The following is a 14,100-nucleotide window of genomic DNA, read 5'->3' on the forward strand; positions in this document are numbered from 1 at the left end:
TCCTTGTCCACACTCTTGAAATGCTTGTTTGTTTGTTTTTTTTAAGAACATAATCAAATAAAGAATTTGCCTCAGTGAAGGAGTACTGTCTGAGAGGAAGGACTCTGACCCCTCAAAGCAGTTATAAAATTCCATCTTCTAAAGACAATCAGCTCCATGCATTTAAATGCAAAGGGATTTTTTTTCCTCTCTTGACTCATTTCAAGAAATGTTTATAAAACATCCCGGGTAAATGTGAGAACATCTTTGTCTATTTTCTAGCCTTATGGCTTTAAAATCTTTAACTCTTTTTTTTCAGGTTTTTTTTTTTTTCATGAAATCATAGCTGTGTACATTAATGCAGTCATGGGGTACAATGTGCTGGTTTTATATACAATTTGAAATATTGTGATCAAAACTGGTTAACATAGCCTTCATGGCATTGTCTTAGTTATTGCATCTTAGAAGGGTACATGTGAAACTTACTAAATGTAGAATATAAATGTCTTAATAAAATCTATAACTCTTTAATAGCTGTGATGTTAAAGATGGAAAGGCTTGTACGGAGCAGATAGTCAAAGGACATCATCTATCCCTAACAGGAAAATTTCTTGGCAACATTTCTGGAAAATTCTGCTTTAATATGTCCAGAGATAGGCAGGTCACCAGCTATCAAGACAGCTCAGCTCTGGAAGTTCTAATTGACAGAATAGCTCTCTTCATAGAAAACTGAAATACACACCACCTGTCTCAGCTGTATACATTACCTATATACATCACTCCCTCTCCATCACCACCTGCTGGCCATTCCTTTGAATCGCACCTGCTTTTCTGCATGAGAATGCCATCCCTAGATTGTACGTGCATTGGGAAGCATATGCCACCCTGTGACATTGACCAATGCAATGACTATGCTACAATACTGCACCTGTTTAACAAAAATTAGTGTTTAATAACAATCTTTGAAATTTGAGTAGGATTTTACAATGTAAAAGGATGTTTACCAAAATGTGGTATCTTATACGTATTCCTGGAATAACCCAAATGCCCACCTATCCAGGAATGGATTAACAAGCTGTGTTATATGTATTCCATGGAATACTTTTCAGTCCTTAAAAAAGGTGGAGACTTTACATCTTGTGTATTAAACTGGATAGAGCTGGCACACATTCTTCTTAGTAAAGTATCACAAGAATGGAGAGGCAAAAAACCCATGTACTCGATTCTAACATGAAGTCAGTAGACGGTCTCATACATGCCCACATAAGAGGAAAACTCAAATCAAGATCGGGGGCGGGGGTACGAGGGGGCAGGGAGAGGGAAGGAGGGTGGAGGATGGTGTACTTCAACTTAATGGACACGATGTTAGGGTGGATGGCACACATCTTGGGAGAGGAAAACAGTTATAAGAGGGGCTTTCCTTAACAAATGCAAACAATGTAACCTAATTCGTTATACTCTCAATTAACCTGAAACAATAAAAAGAATCTGTTATATCAGTATCTTCACAAAGTGAGGAGGAGGGTCCTGTTATCTACACTTCCCAAATGAGGATATTTTCTTTTTATTTTTATTAAGTCATTTGTACATAGATCATAAATACATTTATGCCATTATGGGATTCAATGTGTTGATTATTTGTACAAATTGGAGTGCTTACAGCCTACTAATCAACATAGCTTTTATCTCATTTACCCAATTACAGCATTGAGACATTTGTGTTCTACACCTGATAGATCCAACTTGTACTTGCAATGTGCTCCACAGGTGTGGTCTCCCTATTAACCCTCCCTCTGTTAACCAAACCCCCTCCCTTCCCCTCTCCCTCCCCTTCCCTCCTTCATCCTGGGCTATAGCTGTGTTTCATTTTTCATATGCAAGTGTGAGTGATTATAAATTGGTTTCACAGTAGTACTGAGTACATTGGAGATTTTTTTTTTCATTCCTGAGATACTTTACTAAGAAGAATATTTTCCAGCTCCATCCATGTAAACATAAAAGCAGTAAAGTCTCTTATTCATTAAGTATCTATGGGCTGAACACTGTCCTCCTTTCCCAAATGTTGGCATTTAATTATAAACCTCACCTATAGGATACAAAGTAGTTATGATTTTTGGTTGAATGTTTTTGAACATTTGCTATATACTATATACCCCCCCACACACACACACATATGCACAAAATATCTCATTTTATTCTCATAACAGTTTTAGAAAAGTGGCTACCTTCAGTTAAGTCACAGGAAAATGCTGCCACGAAGAAGTGTTTGAAATAGCCAAACATGACACGTCTGGTGGGTCGACCTTCCATGACCCCCCATTAAGCTGTTTTCAGATGGTAATTGTATTTCAGCTTCAGATTTGTGCGGCACCAGCAGACACTCAATTACGAAAGGCAAAGGACTCCATCTTTCTGCATTGATGTGAGGAACTCAGAAGAGTAAAAAGAGCAAGTGGCTCTATAATTTGCTATGTTATCTTTAACAAACAAAACATTTTTTTTGTTTTTTTTGCAGTTTTTGACCGGGGCTGAGTTTGAACCCGCCACCTCTGGCATATGGGGCCAGTGCCCTACTCCTTTGAGCCACAGGCACCGCCCAACAAACAAAATATTAATCACCGAAATATGAAAGCCAGTTCACTAGCCAGTGGAGATATCTTCTTTGTCTAGAAATGATCAGGTCCAGCTCTAGACATGTGGAGGGAATGAGGAAAACTCTAAATTCTTCAACCTTATTTGCCTTCTTGGAATTCTGCATGGGTCCCTCCTGGCAGTGTGAACACAGCCCTCCCTGGCGCAGTGTTGAAGCCCCCCACAGACCACCTTGTTTCCTGTCTACTGACCCTCACTAACACAAGAGGGTCAGAAACCGTAGTGTAAGAATTGACAGACAGGGGCGATGGAGATTATGTGGACTTGCAAGCTGACTACGGGGTCTCTCTCTTTTTAAAATTCATTACCACTGAAATCATTTATACCCTGTGCACACTCAATGCTCATTCTGTACCTTGATATCATGTAGTCCTTATGACAAGGAGACCAGGGCCCTGACTTTTCCTCTTTTTTTTTTTTTTTTTTGGAGTCAGATTCTCACTCAGTTGCTCTAGGTAGACTGCTGTAGCATCACGGCTCACAGCAACCTCAAAATCTTGGGCTCAAGAGATCCTCTTGCCTCAGCCTCCCAGTAGCTGGGACTATAGGCACCTTCCACAATACCCAGCTATTTTTAAAGATGGGGTATAGCTCTTGCTTGGGCTGGTCTCGAACTCCTGAGCTCAGGTGATCTACCCGCCTTGGTCCCCCAGAGTCAGCACAGGTGTGATGGATTACAGCACAGGATTACAGGTGTGAGCCACCACGCCAGCCCCCAGGGCCCTGACTTCTGAGATAGTCTTACACTCCTAGCAAACGCAGCTTCCTAGCTCATTCTCATGGGTCTCTACCCTCCACCCATAGCCATCCTCACTGCTTCCTCCTAAGTTACCCCCCATCCTGAGTGCTGTGTTTTCTTTTGTTCTGAATACCTCACCCTCAAGCTGACTTATTCCAAATCTACATCTACTCCCAAATGCCTATATTTGGGGAACTGGGCACAGACACACCTAATTTCCCAGGTGATCAAACCCATAAGATCAGCAACTTTGCAAAATGATTATTAATGGTAATGAAATGGAAACAGCATTGGTTTGAGAGACTTGTTTGATGTTTTGGCAGGGGAGAATTCTATTACTGAACCACCGACATTCCAGCGTCTCTTGATGTTTTGGGGCTGGCTAAAAATAAGAACGTTTTCTCTTTATTATCTGGGGACCATTTGGCTCTCTCTACTGACAAGTGAAAGAAATTGCAGAATCCCGAGAGACAGACTGGCTAAAATGTTTCAGTGTCCCTTTTTATTCCTTCGTAAATGTAATGTCAAACATGATCCAAATCATTTCCAGCTCTTCTCCCGCCTTCGACATGAAATAAAGATTGAGACATTTCCCCAGTGGCCCGAGCCTCATAACCAACTCAACCTGCTGTGTGCTGGGTGGACAGCAAGGAAGCTACCGAGGGCTGCACCTGGCCCTTCCTGGCCTCCATTCCGACAGGGTGAGAAGATGCGAGAGGAGACAGGAGCCCAGGATTCTGATCCCTTCTGTTACTCTCTCATCCAAGAATTACATCTTCTCAGTACAATATGTCTTTGTAAACATTTTTATTATGAATATAAAATATGATCTGCAGAGAGAAAAGTGCATAAAATATAAATGCATACTTTAATAAGTTATGGTACAGTAAACATTCCTAAAACCACCTCCAAGGACAAAAAGAGAACATTGCTTACAACCTAAAAGCACTCAACACAATTCTTCATCAAAACTCTTGTCTGTATCCTGGAGTAACCCTGGCCTGACTTTGATGGGTAAACATCTCCTTGTTTTCCCTAACAGTTTTAATATTTATGGAGAAATCTCTAAATATAGTTTAGCACTACCCATTTTTAACTTTTATGTAAACAGACTCACTCTATATTTTTGGTCCGGTTTCTTTTGCTCATTATTGTATTTTTGAGACTCTTTCACATGCTTATGAAATGAAAGGTTAGCAGACGCCCATTCATTCATTTTTATTAGTGAAGAGTACTTCCTTATATAAGACATTAAAGCATACCCGTTCCTGTTGATAAACGTTGTTGTTTTCTATTTGAGGTCATTACGAATAATACTATTGAGAATATCCTTATGTATCCTAAAGATCATTAATAGATACACACAAAAAAATGAGTAATTCTAAATTCAAGGCTAAAAGTGACTTTAAAAAGGGAATTTTCAGATCTGGTATGTTCTTTCCTCTTGCTGCAAATGTATAGAGAATCCCCAAGGGGAATGTGCAGGCTCTTATGGCCTGATTAGTCTCTTGGCCTCATCTTCTTCCTATCAGCTGGAAAAGAGCTGTTCATGACAGGGTTAGAGGAATATGGGATCCTAAAAGCTTTTTACCTAACACATCGATCCTAGAACTGTGATGTCACCGCTCGCCAGCAGTAAAACTTCCATGCCAAATTCAAAAGGGAATAAATTATTGTTAGTAAGCATAAATTGTAACCTGCACAGGCATCTAGCCATCCATGTGGTTAACTATCTTATCTAAATATTTCAATAACTTTGTGAGGGAGTTACACAAACACTCTTTGTATCTGTACTATTTCTATCTCCCAGAGCTGTTTTGCAGAATAAAGGAAATAGTACATGCAAAGTGCTCCACAAAGTGCAGAAACCCAACACATGTTCATTAAAATTGATGTCACTTCATCACAGTCTGTGCATGCGGGGTTTTTTTTTTTTTTTCAGCATTTCCAGATTCTAAGTACATTTTATGCATTTCCAGTTGAATCAATACCCCTAATGTTGTCATCATATTTATTTATGTCTCATTCCTTTCTTTTTTTTTTTGGCCCAAGGCTAGGTTTGAACCTGCCACCTTTCTTTTGATTTATTTCAGTTTAAAGTGTGAAAACAAGAAGACAACAGGAAGTACAATTAATATAGAATCTAAACAGAATTTCCACTCCAACTTAGTAACTTTCTTTAAAGGCCTTCAGTCCCCTGTTTCAAACACAATGAAAAACCAAAATCCAGATTTTTAAAGTGTCTCTTTATTTGAAGTGAACCCCGCATCCTTGTATGGCTCACAGCTAACTGCTGTTTGGGGTCTTCATTTAGGTTACTGAGAAAAAGAAAGAGAAAGATGTGGGGATTTTTGTGGCTACATTTAAGATCCAGTCTTTCTTCCTGTTTCAAGGTTGGGGTTTTAGCACATTATTCTACTTTGATGGGAAAGCAAAGAAGATGTCACGACTACAGTTTATAAGGCTGGTCTTGCTGCAGGGTGGCAGAGGGGATGCCCCGTCTCTCTCCTTTTAGCCCTTAGAATGGAAGGGAGCAATCGCAGAAGAGAGAGAAATAATTAATTAGGGAACAGCTTTGTCCCCCCACCCAGCCCTCTGCTCCCCAGCTGCTCCTCCGCCTGGATCTTTCAATAGCCAATGAAATGGTGCATCTTGTTAACAAAAGGAAGACTGCTCACAGCTGTTGACTCAGGAGAAGAAGAAGAAGTGTGTGAGGGGAAATATTTATTGAGTACCAACTGTGTGCGATGCATTGTGTAAAGCAAAAGATCAGCAAGCTTAGCCCAACTGTCAAGGCATGGAGCCATTGAATGGATTTTATCGTTTCTGTCCAGCATTGCAGAGAATGCAAAATCATTGCTTTACACAAGAAGATAAAGAACATCCATCCTCCAGTCATCTGTCCTCTAGTGCTGAAATTTCTTAAATCTGATTTTCTTTGCAATTTTTTTATTTTTTATTGTTTGGTGCCTTGAAGTCAATCCCTTGGGCAGTTACATCAGAATCTTTAAAGCATGCTTGTCTGACAACTGATTCCCGAGGGCTCTTCAACATTATGTGATGGAAGATGAAAGCCTACAGCTGGGACAGGAGCCAGGAGGGGCGGAGGGGCTTGTGCTCCAGAACAAAAGCCAGGAGCGGTGGAGGGGCCGCTGCTCCAGCCCGCAGAATCAAGCACTAAGCTACAGCCATTTGCAGGTGGCTGTGTACCAAGCCAGCCCTCTATTCATCAATGGAACACCACTTCTCAACCCTGGAATTAGATACAATACCATATAATCCCTGGCAAAGGACTTCTCTGGAGTCAAGTAAATAATATGGCTTTTGTAATATGTTTTATTTCCTTCTGGCAGTCTTGTGATTAAGTTATCCATGGTATAGCTTAAAATTGGCTGGAGAATTTTACTAAATTCTCAACAATCTACTAAGAAAATTGAGACCATCTGCACTTTAAAAGGAAGTTGACTGAGATACTACTGAGATTTGCTTTATAAATTGAAGGTTCAAAAATAGTGTTCATAACAGAAAGCTACCCTCATTTTATCAATATACAATGTCTCTCTCTTTTTTTTTTTTTTTTTAACCTGCCACCTCCGGCATATGAGACCGGCGCCCTACTCCTTGAGCCACAGGCGCCGCCCAAATTCTTTTTTTTTTTTTTTTTTGCTGGGGCTGGGTTTGAACCTGCCACCTCCGGCATATGAGACCGGCATTTTTTTTTTTTTTTTAATTTCTCTATAGACTCAGGAACCAAAAGGTACATACTTTGAGGGGCCAGGGCAATACCCAAGAGAAAATAACCACTGGAGAAGTTGGGTAATTTTAGGGAAACTAATTTTTTTTGGTATAGTCAGGAATCAAGCAATTTCAGCACGGAAGGTCTGAGTCCAGAGGCTGAAACATACTGTTGTCTTCCAAGAACGAAGACTTGCATGAGTTATAACCTAGGAGAGGGTAAAAAACAAAGCAATGTACCAGGGGAATTTACGTACCTGACAGTCAAGTCTCTCTACAAGTTTTCCAGATACCTATTCTTATACTGATTTAGCAGACGAACAAAATGAGGTTCCAAGAGGTTAAATGACATAGATCACACAAAAGATAAAGGACAAAAAAGGTATTGAAATTGAATTCTGCCTCAGCCCCAATCCTTTTTTATTTATGCTAATTATGCCGCTTACACTTCTCTTTCCCTGGAAGAGAATTCGTCCTGTCACTTCTTCGTTCAGAAGTAACTGGGTGTTTCATATGTATCAGACATGGTTCTAGATGCTAGGGTTATAGCAATGAATGAAATAAAGCCCCTCCTCACAAGGGACTCACAGTCTAGGAATCATCATTCCACAAAGAAATGCAAAGTAGGTGGTCAGGAAAGGCCTCTTGCCACTGCGCTGGCAGCTGGTAAGGAGTAAGAAACACAGGTGGATATCCGAGAGAAGAGCTTCAATCTTTCTTAAACTCTTTTCACATCAAAGGGCTGTATCAATAAAGTGAAAATAAAACATATAGACTGGGAGAAAATATTTGCAAACCATATAGCTGATACGTTTCTGGTGTCCATAACATATAAAGAATTCTTAACAACCTCACAAGAAAAAGACAAATAGTTGAGTTTCTAAAATGGACCAAGGGCTTGAATAGACACTTCTCCAAATGGCCAACAAGCACGTGAACAGATGATCAGTATGATTAGTCATTAGTGAAACGCAAATCAAAACCACCATAAGGACCCCCTTCACAACCACTAGGGAAGCTAGAATCAAATAAATGGAAAAGGACAAATGTTGGCCAAGATGGGGGAAAATTGAAGCCCTCATATTGCTGGTGAGAATGCAAAAGGGTTCATCAACTGTGGAAAACAATTCAGTGGTTCCTGAAAAAATCAGACATAGAATTATCACTTGTCTTCACAATTATACTCCTAGAGATATACCCCAAGTTACTGAAAATAAGTACATAAACACCTATATTCACAGCAGCACTAGTCACAGAAGTCCAAAGGTGGAAGCAGCCCAGTTGTCCATGGCCACAGATTGTGACACATGGTGGAATGTTCCTCGCTCATAAAATGAATGAAGTACTTGTACCTGCTTCCATGTGGAGGAACCTCCAAAACATTATGGTCAGGGAAAGAAGCCAGGCAGATAATAAGTAAATTATTTCATTTATATTAAATATCAGTAATGGAAGAATGCCTGTGGATAGAATGCAGAGCCAGAGCCGTAGTTGTCAGGCCCTGAGAGGGAGGGTAAGGGAGAAAATGAATAATGAGAACAAAGGAAGAAATGGTTTGGAATTAGAAGTGGTGGTTGCAGGGCGGCGCCTGTGGCTCAGTGAGTAGGGCGCCGGCCCCATATACCGAAGGTGGCAGGTTCAAACCCAGCCCTGGCCAAAAACTGCAAAAAAAAAAAAAAAAAGGTATATAAGAAGTGGTGGTTGCATTGTGAATACACTAAAGACCGCTGAATTGTCTACACTAAATACCACTGAATTAGAAGTGGTGGTTGAGTGGTGGTTGTATTGTGACTACACTAAACACCACTGAATTGTCTATTGGTGGTTGTATTGTGACTACACTAAACACCACTGAATTGTCTATTGTAAAATGACAGATTTTGTGTTATTTGAATTCCCCCTCAATATATTATGAAAATATAATTTTTTTAAGTCTTGGAACAGACCCCAGAGCCTACACTCCTAACCATAATGTTGTGTTGACATTGTGGGGTTAGCTTTTCAAGACCAGATCCTAGTGTCTTGTTGGTTTGCTCTAGTCATCCTCAGTACATGGTTGCTGACTTCCTGATCAAGGCAGGAAGGCTTCTAATGTGCATGAAATATTTTAAATAGTAAAATAAATAAATGAAGGTATTTGACTAAAGTGAATTAGCATTGATGGCTACAAGAGGAACACCTCTCTCACAATGGAAGCTTGGAGCTTCAAACTTAATCAGTGAGACTGAGAACTGTCAAACAATTAAATCCATTCATGAACACTCCCCACCTTGCCATTCACTTTTATTTGGTCCTTGTTTCCCACAAATTCTTCTCCCTTTTTGCTGTAAAACCGCAACCCTTTCAAGTTCGTGGCTGCCTTTTCAAACCAAAGTGAAAGCAACAGTCCATAGAAAGTACCTTGTCGAAAGTCCCAAGGCTGCAGATGCTGGCATGGATGTGGAGAGGAGGGAACACTTTGATACCATTGATGAGATTGCAAATTGAGACAGCTTCTTTGGAAAGAAGTATGGAGAATCCTCAAAGAACTCAAATTAGACCTTCCATTTCATCCTACCATCTACTAAAAAGAAAAAAAAAATCCTTTTATCATAAAGACATTTGCACTAGATTGTTTATCACAGCTCAATTCACAATCACCAAAATATGGAAATAACTTAATGCCCATCAACCCAGGACTGAATTAACAAACTGTGATATATGCAGACCGTAGAACAGGATTCAGCCATTAAAAAGATGGAGACTTTACATCTTTTGTATTCACCTGGATGGAGTTGAAACACGTTCTTCTGAGTGAAGCACCACAAGAATGGAAAAGCATATATCCAATGTACTCAATACTCATATAAAGCCAGTAGGTAAACTAGTACATGCCCACACAAAAGAAAAACTCAATTCAATTCAATTTGGTTGGAGGGAAGAGGATGGAGGGGGATTGGTGCACTCCCACCTACTGGGCACAATGTCAGGGTATATGACACACCTCCTGGGTTTGGGACACAACTACAGTAGGGACTTTACCTAACAAATGCAAACATTATAACCTAATTGTTTGCACCCTCATATTAAGCTAAAATATAAATAAATAAATAAATTTTTAAAAAATGAAAGTACCATGTTGGCTAGTTTGAAAATGCAACCTGGTGCATTTGTTTCCGACACCACATGACTTACCACATATAAAACAGGTTAAAAAACAATGTCTCTTCATCATCAGAACCTTTGCAAAGATAAAGTAAAGGATGATATAGTGGTGTAGAAGGTCCTTGTAAAGTATACAGTTACCTGCCAGAATAGAGTTAAATAACAGTAATTTTTCTAAAGCGTGGCTCTAAAACTAACACAGCACTGTCAAAATCCTCCAAGGAGATGCTTCTATTTTCCCCTGCATGGAAATTTGATTCTTTTTTTTTTTTTGTAGAGACAGAGTCTCACTGTACCACCCTTGGGTAGAGTGCCGTGGCGTCACACAGCTCACAGCAACCTCTAACTCTTGGGCTTACGCGATTCTCTTGCCTCAGCCTCCCGAGCAGCTGGGACTACAGGCGCCCGCCACAACGCCCGGCTATTTTTTTTTTGTTGCAGTTTGGCCGGGGCTGGGTTTGAACCCGCCACCCTCGGCATATGGGGCCGGCGCCCTACTCACTGAGCCACAGGCGCCGCCCGGAAATTTGATTCTTTAGCTGTAGCTAAGCCTCTCCTATGTTGCCACGAGCCGGTTAGGGAGCCTTGGACATAGCCCTGCTGAGCAGGAGTTATTTCTAGATATCTTTCCAGGGCGGTCTGTTCCACCACCCCACCCCCAGCCTCTCACAAGCTCCCCCCTCAGTCCCCTTCTAGTTCTCCCCCCTCATTACAGCTGTCATCCCTTTGGGAGAATAAATGACCTGACCAAAAGTAGCAAAAAAGAGCATATTTCCCTAAAATCCCATCCCATTAGCCTCTCTAACTCCCTTAAGATGCTGCCTGTGTGTTAAAAGCGCCATTTACCCCTCCAGCTTCAGGAAGCCTTTCTTGATGGCTCCAGCCTGTACTCACCCCTCCCATCCTTGAACCCTGGCAGGGTCACCTCTGTATTCCATGTCCCCACGGACAGTGAAACTTACACACCCACGTTCTTCTGTGTACTACTGTTCTTGAGTGATTCTTCATCTGTAAAATCTTTGCCTGTAAAATCTCTACCTTGATAATAAAGTGCCTGAAAAATAAATAACACAGCATTTGCTACACAGAAGATGCTAAATAAACAACTCTCTCTCTCTTTCTCTCTCTCTCCTCTCCAGCAATCATAGTAAATGTGGCAATAAAAAGAATAAGTACACAGTGATATATTCTACCCATCTCGTATGCCACTTTTCTTTCCCTGTGGAATTACAGAATTTTTCAAAGCTATGATGGAAGGACCCAGGCTTCTAATGCTTGCCATTAATTTCCTCCCAACTCTGGTTCCCCCTAATTGCATCAGGCCTCTTTACGCCCATCTCCAGTCACCAGCTGATTCAAAGGCGTGTTTGTTTGTGGATTTCATTTAAATTTCTACTTTATGAGCTAATTGCTGATGATTTATTTTTTAAGTAAACAGTTCAGGAAAGCCGCCAATATGTGTACTATGAATTCATCACTGGTGAAAGCCCTTATTCTGCCAAGCATGTGCAGAATGTATAAAATATTCAGAATGGAAGGCGCTCATGTAGCAGAAAATATCCCAACAGATCTGCAGCTCAGCAGAGAACAGCGGGCGGTGACTTGAGCCCAGAAGAGTGTATCACGCAAGCCTTGTATTCCTATTTATGGTAAAGGAGGAGAAGGAGATGTTGGCTGTTCTTAGAGTGTGACCTGAAATCGAGGAAGTCTAAGGAGTCCAGTGAGTAGCTGTGAGGATCTTAATATCTGAATCTTGCTCATTAATATAGCAAGAGTATGAAAAACACACTGCCCACCCTGTGTCTTGCACACCTGATAATCCTGTTCTCAGAGGCAAAGGGGTCGTTTATACCATTCCACCTGTCACTCTTGACAACTAGCCCTTCCAAAGACAGTACTCATGTATGCCCAAACCACGTGGATCCCAATCTTTTTTTTTTTGCATTTTTGGCCACAGCCAGGCTTGAACCTGCCACCTCCAGTATATGGGGCTGGGGCCCTACTCCTTAAGCCACAGGCATCACCCTGGATCCCAATGTTTACACCTCAGAGGATTCCGCTAGTTGGCGCTCTCTCTGTAAGTCCATTCCCTCCAGGAATGCAGCGCTGACTACTGGGACACTGGCTCTTGCACGCACTAGGAGCCACTCTAAAGGTTATAGGTAAGTGAACGGTAAAGGCCGTGGCAATCCCATTGCATACACTCAACCAATACACTTAATTAAGCCCCTGTGAGTTGTGATTTCTGCAGATCTTCCTTTCTAGAAGATCTTCCTGTCTCCCACATGGCACTTCTTTCCTACCTGAAACTCTTGAAAGTCACTCATGAAAGTTTTATTCCTTATTATGCACCCTTAAAGAAAGATGGAGACTTTACCTCTTTCATGTTTACATGGATGGAGCTGGAACATATTCTTCTTAGTAAAGTATCTCAAGAATGGAAGAAAAAGTACCCAATGTACTCAGCCCTACTATGAAACTAATTTGGGGCTCTCACATGAAAGCTATAACCCAGTTACAACCTAACAATAGGGGGAAGTGGGAAAGGGAGGGGAGGGAGGGGGGTGGTGAGTAGAGGGAGGGGGATCGGTGGGATCATACCTGTGGTGCATCTTACAGGGGTATTTGTGAAACTTGGTAAATGTAGAATGTAAATGTTTTGGCACAGTAACTGAGATAACGCCGGAAAGGCTATGTTAACCATTGTGATAAAAATGTGTCAAATGGTCTATGAAGCGAGTGTATGATGCCCCATCATCATATCAATGTATACAGTTATGATTTAATAAAAAAAAAAGGAAGTTTTATTCCTGCAAATTGTATACCTTAACTAGAAATAAGGATCGTATTCAAATGCACTTGGGATGAGTGACCTGGTGACGTACATTCGCAACAGAAGCAACATGGCAAAGCTCCCCCACTCCCTCTGTGCAAGGAAAGAGCACGCACTGATTTCCTCATCCATTAGTCCAAGCCTGTGCTTGTTATCTACACTAGGGCATCACCCTGAGCTGCAACAGAAAATGTCTGCATAGGCAAAGTGGTTTCTACAAACAACCATTTCTATTCCAAGTGCTTTGGATCCCACTCTTCTGACCCTCTAAATTGTAAGAGGCACAGGAAAACACACAGGCCCCACTTGAAACATTTCTGGTTCAAGGTAAAAATGGAACCAACACATTTCATTTCCCCTCCCTCTTTAATCCCATAGATAGCATAAAAAATGTACATAAAAAGACACCTATGTCTAAAACCTATGTCAAAATCGACACCTATGTCTAAAACCACCAAAAAAAAAAAAAAAGTGCCATTTCTGCACAAAATTTCAAGGAATATCTGTAAGAAATGGTGTTGGCAAGATGAAGGGGTGGGGCTCCCTGGCCATACCTGGATTGAGACCTGCAAGAGAGGAAGGGGCCCCCTTGAGAGAGAAGCAGGGGACCTGAGTGGACCCCACTAAATAAGAAGGGTGGACCAGGGGCAGGCAGTGTAGGTTACGACATGATCCCACCACTGTCTTTGGGAAGGGCATCAGTGCTGACACCCAGAAGAATGCGCTATGCTGTCCCTCCTCAGCTTTTATTCAGCCACGGGGCCACGTCTGGGTGTGGGAGGCCGTGGGAGACTCAGCCAATGACAAAACTCAGCAGAGTGGCAGGTAGACAGCAAGAAAGACCCAAACCCATCACTTCTCTGTCTGCCAGGCATAGCCACGTAGACTATACAAGAAAAAAAAAACAAGACTTCATGTTTAATAACAATGAAAATCTACCAACTCCAAGGTAGGGGACTAAGCCTTAAAATAAAAAATAGCTCATAAAACATATAAAATAATTTTATTTATAAAAGTC

This window comes from Nycticebus coucang, chromosome 24 (assembly GCF_027406575.1).
Source record: "Nycticebus coucang isolate mNycCou1 chromosome 24, mNycCou1.pri, whole genome shotgun sequence".
Taxonomy (NCBI): domain Eukaryota; kingdom Metazoa; phylum Chordata; class Mammalia; order Primates; family Lorisidae; genus Nycticebus; species Nycticebus coucang.